We start from the raw sequence: 7,958 nt of genomic DNA on the forward strand, positions 1-7,958 counted from the left end.
TTTAGCACGTACCGTTTCCTTCGTTGGCCAATATGCGTTTGCTAGCCGCCAGGCTTGCGATGCTCTTGTTACTTTAGGGTTTATGTAACCCTAACCTCTGCTAGGTCAGACAGATGAGCTTCTTTTGTTGGGCTTGGCAGCTGGTCCACTGGGTCAGGTGGGAATGTTGCTGTGTTTCCCGGATTTAGACATTTCCTCTGAACTTTTAGACTCTTTTATTGGACCTAAATAAAAATAAATAAATAAAATAAAATAAAAGTAAAAAATAGATAGGAAAATGAAAAATAAAATACTAATACTAATAATATGTGTATATTAAAAATTATATAATATATATTATATTTCAAAAACAATATGTTTTCAAAGACTATATATATTATATACGCTTTCAAAATGCATTTTAAAAATCTATATATATAAATATGTTTTCAAAAATATGTTTTCAAAAAACTGTTTCCAAAAACTATATTATATATTTTCAAAAACTATATATATTATATATTTTTAAAATTATTATATATATATATTATCATATATACTATACAATGAAATAAAAACCCTTGAAGTCCCAGACGAAAATAAGTGTCTACATATACTAAATAAGATTTTCCCAAGATGTAAATCGATTCACAAAGATCTATCGGTAAAGGTGAGGTTCCTCTGGCCTTCTTAAAATGACGGACTGAGATATATTATTAAAAAAATTACCTAATTTATACACGTTAATATTAATAATGTTGGAGATAATATTGATAAAAAACGACAATAACAATTCTATTGAAGAGCATCTAATACTAAAAAAATCTAACACAACCTAACACAACCAAACAACAAAATAGAGTTTTAGCGGTGTTTTTTGAGTCATATAGCGGCGTTTTTAAGCGCCGCTAAAAGCGCTTGCGGCGATAGGAAAAATGCCACAAGAAACGCCGGCCATACCTGTGCCGCTAAAGTTAGCGGCGTTTGAGAACGAAAAACACCGCAATAAGTCAAGATCTATAACGGCGTTTTTGGAACAAACGCAGCAAAAGGTCAATATCTATAGAGGCGTTTTTGGAACAAACGTCGCAAAAGGTCAGATCTATAGCTGTGTTTTTGGAACAAACACTGCAAACTGTCATATCTATAGCGACGTTTTTGGATACAAACGCCACAAAAAGTCAGATCTATAGTAGCATTTTTGGAACAAACGACGCAAAAGATCAGATCTATAGCATCGTTTTTTATAAAAACACCACGAATTAAAAATACTTTTTCAAATGTTGTTTTCTACTTTTTTGTTACCCAAATTTAAAATTTTAACATATAGCATTATCCAATAAACTTGACATCCAGTGAACTGCGTGGCCTTGCTGAAAGGTGGAACATAATCAAATTAGTCAGGACATGTCACATAACATTAAAGAACAACAAAATCATAAACATAAGAACATACCCATTTTTCTAGAGGTGTCGCCTTAAATACAACTGGAAGACACAGACAGTTGTAAAGAACAAAGAAAACATTTTACAGAGAAAAACCAATTACAACAAAGAAAAAGAAAACATTTTACAGTTGCAATGCATCATCAAGTTGAATCCCCTTAGGAAGCATGAAACTTAGAGTTATGGACATAGTGAAACCATCAATGAACAACATTGTAATCACATTTTATTAACAATTCATTTTAACATTCATAAAAACTAATCCTATCACAACTGCAAACTTAACATCTCTTGAACAATTAACATTAAACAACTCTGAGCTTAATGATTAACAACCAACTAGAAAATAAAACAAATATGCAAGGAAAAAACAGAAAACCTAAAAAGGATGCCAGGAACCCAATAATGACATCATCCAAACAACTAGGGGAAAGGGAAAAAACTAACAAATCATAAGAATCGTTTTCTTTTTACTTTTTAAAGCTAGTATACATTACTCATGAAATAATATAAGAAAGTATTACCGTAATACCAAAATGTAGAAGAAAATGAGGAAAGGTACCTGAAGTACAAGCCATAGGGCCCAACATATGCAAGTGACAAGCAATGGAATTGTTCTTGTATCCTGGCTCGGTTTGCTTCCCACCACATCCTTGCATGCATTTCTCCAAACCTTTCTCGGCTGCATCATACATTCAAAGAAACAAAAATAATGTTATCGCTGTAACATGATCCTTGATTTAGATATTAAGCTAACATTGCAGCATCATGAGTCAAACGAGCAACATAAGGGTTAGAACCATTGGGTGTTTCGATCATTCACCGACTCCGTATGCACTAGGGAAGCTGTTTACACCCCACTGGAACCAAACTAAATCTTGTAGGGGAATGGAATTGTTTAAAGCTAACTTTATGGCCAAGAAGATGGAGCAACCAGCTAATAACAAGCAGTGAAAACATAGGATGAAATTAACCATTTGGCTTCTATTCCCATATTCTAAAGACACGAACCAAGCAAAAGTTGTCACCTAGTTGGATGTTACTGTAAGACTATGTTAACAGTTTGTCCTATAATCCATCAATCTTCTATGTCAAACAAATTGCAAACCTGAATCGGACACGTCTAAGCTCTCGAGTGCTGCCTGGAAGTGTTCTAATAGTGATGTAAACCCCTGGTTCATCCTGTTCAACCCATTCATTTTCCATGTCACTGGTATTTCTCCAAGGGACATATATATTGAGTCGGTCATCAGCGAGAGTTCCCTGAAAATAAAATCCCAATAAACTCATAAAGCAAATGCTGGACTTATTAAACTGAAATGCTTTAATATAACTATTATTATCTATTTTATGAAGATAAACCTACCAAATTCATGCTATATGACTTGTCCAAATCAACCGAAACACCAAACATCAGACCAATCAAGATCTATGACAATGTTTACTCTTCCTACAGGAAAAAAACACTCATCATGCATCAATTAGTTGAAAAGCACTGTCATTTTTTGACTCGTCCTTGCAGGTCTGCAAGTTAGTTAATCCACGATCTTATAAACCATTAATAGCCACACAAAAACATATCCAAAACCAGGACACAGGTTTAATGGCGAAGTTTCAGGTTCAGAGCAACAACAGGGAAAGGAAAGTTAGCAGAAATTTAAGAGCAGCGAGACAACAATAATACTTTAAAACTCCTCCTTTTAACATCAAATAAGAAGGTGCTGAAAGAAAAGGCAAATCTAATCTCCACTTGCACAACCTTTGCATCCACAGTGAACGCATTCAATAACCTTTTCTTCCCTCAAGTGCTTCGGAACATGGCAGACACAAGTTGTAGCGAAGTTGTGATCCCTTGGTTGCATGCAACGTAACCAACATAAACGTTCATATCCCGGCTGCAATAAATAAAACATATAAACAATAAAAATCTGCCACAATAAGAGGAAATTTAAAACTCGGAAAGACCAAGCACAGGAGATAAGAAAACAAAGGGACTATACAAATGTGTCTGATATATGAATGTATGTAATGCACGTATATATGTCCATCTATATCTAAGCACACATTCAGCACATAAAATGATCTCTGAGGTTTCAAACAGAAAAACCAACCCCTGATATGAAATGAATCAATAATTGATCAAAATATGCTAGATGGATTTGCTTTGCAGTACTAGAAAATTGACATATTATTTAATTATGAAACCATAAACCAATTTTGTCTAATTATCTGTGACACCATCAATTCCAGAAAATCAATGAAATGCCAAATTCCCAAAACGTATTTTAATAACTTAATATTTGTTTGTTTGCTCAACAATAGCTTCTCTCATCTTTTCTTGTAGCTCATGGAGCGTCGGTTCAATCAATTCCCATCCTTCTGGATATTTTACACGGTTCGTCTTCACTTTCAGCATTGTTCTACCTATCAACACCACAAAAGGTCAATTAACTTTTACATTAACAGGATATTACTGAGAATTTCACAATTCCTAAGGTTATAAACTGTAACGAACTAAGAGAAATAGGTGCATCAGAGGAACATAATAGGAACATTAGAAGAAATGAAGAACGGCATAGAAGAAACAACAAACATTTCATTTCATATTCTTATCATATTCATCCCTTAACCATAAACATAGAATCGGGCAAAACCCTAATTTAGTTTTCTTAAAAGAATTAAAGAATTCTATGCAACCAAAAAGAAGGGAGGTCGAAACACTTCCACAGCATTTTGCCAGATACATCACGAACCCATTTCCAGTGCGATTAAATATGCTCCCAGGGTTACTAACATGACTATCTAGTGTTATTAACGCATGGTCCCGTTTGTAAACACTACCGGTGAACCCTAATTTGATTTTAAAAGTAAAAGATTTTACGTTCACTTTTAGTCTTCAGCTATACAAAATTGATCGGCATAAACTAATATATAAACTAACCTTGGAGATGAGAAGGAGAGAGAGAAAGGTTTAGTGGAAGTAGCAGTTTGGTTCAATATGGAAGGAACTGACCCAATATTTGATTGAACAAGCCTCAGAACGCAGAGGAAAGAAAAGAAAATCAAAACAAAACACGCACAAAGAAGAACCCAATAAAGATATGGATGAAATCACGACTGTTGGACTGAAATTGAACTGTTAATCCATCAAACCGCTGGGTTCAAGAGATATTTCAAATGGGTATTCCAGAAATCACGACTGTTAGAATGAAAAAATAAATAAATAAAAACCTAGATAAACAGACAAACCTGTAAAACGTGGAGAAGGCGAATGATGTTGGGGTGATTAACAAAGGAGAGAAAACACAGAAAACAATTCGAAAACTTTAGATCGTCAAATGAGAAAAGAGATTTGGTTTCGAGAGAGAGTGTTGACTATGGGAACATGGGAGAAACTGAGATGAAGCACTCTTCAGCAACTACCAGTAGATGGGTTTGGGTAAATGGTGAGAATGAAAAAATAGATGAAGGTGAAAAATGAAAAAGGTTAAAGGGGTGGGACTTAGAAATTGTACATTTGCGGCGGTTGTAAATAGAAATGCCACTAATGTACTGTTAAATTGCGGTGTTTATTCAAAAAATCACCACTAAAGTATTATGTTTTAGCGGCGTTTATTGGAAAACGCCACTAAAATACGAGTATTTAGCGGCGTTTTTGCTTAAAACGCCATTAAAGTATTACGTTTTAGTAGCGTTTGTTTAAAACCGACACTAAAGTACTAGGTTTTAGCGGCGTTTGTCTAAAAACATTAAGATATATGTACCATATTGGGCGTTTATTTAAAAACGTCACAAAAAAACTATTCTATGGCGGCGTTTGTCAAATAAACGACACTAAAGTATGAGTTTTAGCGGCATTTATTGAAAAACGCCGTTAATGTTATAATTTAGTGGCGTTTTGGATATAAACGCCGCAATATGTACAAATTTAGTGGCGTTTTCTTTGACAACGCCGCGACAAACGCCGTTATATACCTGTTTTGATGTACATGCACTGTACTGTGGAGCTCATTGACATATATGTTTGTACTTGTTAGTGATACATTTCCCCGTCTTTATTGTATTTACAATCTTAATAGTAATATTGTATTTTAATTACATTTAATATTTTATTATTATTTTAAGTTTCATTCAAATAACGTAAAATTTTAAACTATTTCTCACTTTTACAAGTTGAAAATAAAACACAAACTAAAAAAATGATGTAAAATTATGAACAACATAAAATCTGAAAAAAAAAAAAAAATAATGAGAAAATCTTACAATATTAGAAAAGATTAGTTTAAATTATCAAAGAGTCGTCCATATACGAGATTATTATTATTTTGGGATCAACTTTGACTTTTATTTATTTTTTTTGGAAGAAAATATAAAATTAAAAGGGAACAAAAACAGATATCTTACTGCCTTTAATATTGAAATATATTTAACGTGAATAATAAGAAAAATAATAATTTTGTAATCAAGTTATTTACTTTATTTAATTAAAAATACATAAATGTTATAGAATTAAATTATTTAAACCAACGACCAGTTGATCTATTAGGATGAGACAATAGACTCCTCAACTAAGGTTAGAGATTCGAATCATGACGTTTGCGAATGAAATAAATTGGATTGGGAGAGTCACCCTCGCATCTACAGTACCCGATCTAGATTAGTCGACCAAGAGATCGAATTCCAGTGATTAATTAAAAAATTATTTAAAGCAAGCTTGATTAGTGATTTTATCTGGAGTAATTTCGGATTAGCTCCATTATGGTATGGTCACAAAGTGTGTTTAACGTCCCAAGAGCCTATCAGAACAACATCGTTATTATACATCTCGATCACAAGCTTCCTAGGATTCAATGTCGCAGTAGGGTTAAGTGCTTCACAAAGTAGCCAGAACTCCGAGAGTATTATCGAGCATTTCTCTATGCTTTTAGAGAATTCAAATATCCAACGTCCTTAAACACACCTCCAATGCTGAATATCAACCCGTCATAATTGATCTTAATCCAGTCAACCGGTGGCCGCTGTAATTTGTTATTAGCTATCAGGTTCCTTTCAACTGTTGTCGTTGAGGCCCTCAGTTCAATGAGCACTTTATGCAATTCGATGCTTTCCTTCAATATGCGTTGAAAGGAAGAGGCGTGAACTCCAATGGTGAATGGAAGCTTAATAGTAATAGCCAACAGTTTTGAATATAAAAATTTAATGTATAAGATTAAAATTAATTATTTACATATTTGAACAAAACTTTGGTACCTAAGTTATAAGATTGAAATTAATTATCTACATATTTATTTATAGGATTATAATTAAACCTACACATTTGTTTATCCAATCAGATTCCGTATTAAATATTTTTCATCTAATTAAGTATCTAAACTTGATTTGTTGGTTCAACTCAATATTTAGACTTTATTTTTTAGTCCAAATTAGTACTTACACTTAATAACTTGCTTGAACTATGAACCCAAATTTAAGTATTAATCTAAATTTAAAATTCGAGTTTAGTTATTTAATTGGACAAAAAAATTGAAAATATTAAACTTAATTTTATACGTGTGTGTGTGAATTTTTTATTTGCACTTTAACAATGTCTTAACTGTATTTATCATCATACAAATATTTTATACGTTCTTTTTGAGTTTTTGGACTTTAGATTTTAATAGCATTATTATGTTCAAATATAACGACAAAAGTGGCTTCGTATTTGCCAATTGCTGAGATGGCTCACTTTGTTTTGTCTCAACTTCCCTTCTTTAGAACAATCCCTAAAAAAGGATAACTTTTTTTTTGGTTTCTATCTTTTTTTTTTAAAAAAATTATAAGATTATTTGTTCGGACAGTCTTACATTATTGGGTATAATTAGGATGATAAATATGAACGGCACCATGATTTTTTTTATATTAATTCACAGGATGATTGTATACATTTTAAACTCTTAAATTTTATCGTAATTCTTTAAATTTATATCTTTCTGACATAAAATTAAGCATTTGTTTCTAAATAGAAGTACTTCTCATTATACATAATTTGATTTGAAATAAATCTACTACATATGTTAGAGTTGTACTTTTTTTAATTTAAAGGTTTGGCATTTGGTTTTAATTTATTACACACACAAAGGAAATTGGAAATTGGAAATTGGAAAATAGAAACTATTATATTATTTTATTTTTCATAAATTGGTTTGATCTTAAAACCCAACCCATGTTAATAAATTGACCAGAGGTTGATTATAATATTTTTAGAATTATAGTTGAAAATTTTAAATTATAAGGATTTTGGTGGAATTTTTTTGTTAAATTTAATAAAAAAAGTTAGATGCTTTTTAGAGACAACTTGTCATTTTTCAGATAAAGAAATATTTTTTTATATAAATTCAACATGTTTTTAATTATCTATTATAATATTTTATTTACATTATATATATAATCATATTTTAATGATTGAAAGAAAATATAATGACATTAAACCAATAATTTTCTTCTTCTTTTTTCCCATTTTGTGAATGACAAACATGTTGAGAGAGCAAAAGGCA

At 31.7% G+C, this 7,958-nt stretch overlaps 1 long non-coding RNA gene across 1 annotated transcript; it reads right to left on the reverse strand.

The window, feature by feature from the left end:
- Nucleotides 1-2,067: 2,067 nt before the first annotated feature.
- Nucleotides 2,068-2,639, reverse strand: LOC120159713. The gene is made up of 2 exons (XR_005519378.1): nucleotides 2,534-2,639; nucleotides 2,068-2,107 (listed from the first exon to the last, which is right to left on the reverse strand). It is a non-coding gene; the product is annotated as an uncharacterized LOC120159713 (long non-coding RNA).
- Between the last annotated feature and the right edge of the window lie 5,319 nt (nucleotides 2,640-7,958).

This window comes from Hibiscus syriacus, unplaced genomic scaffold (assembly GCF_006381635.1).
Source record: "Hibiscus syriacus cultivar Baekdansim isolate YM2019G1 unplaced genomic scaffold, ASM638163v2 tig00111372_pilon, whole genome shotgun sequence".
NCBI classification, from domain to species: domain Eukaryota; kingdom Viridiplantae; phylum Streptophyta; class Magnoliopsida; order Malvales; family Malvaceae; genus Hibiscus; species Hibiscus syriacus.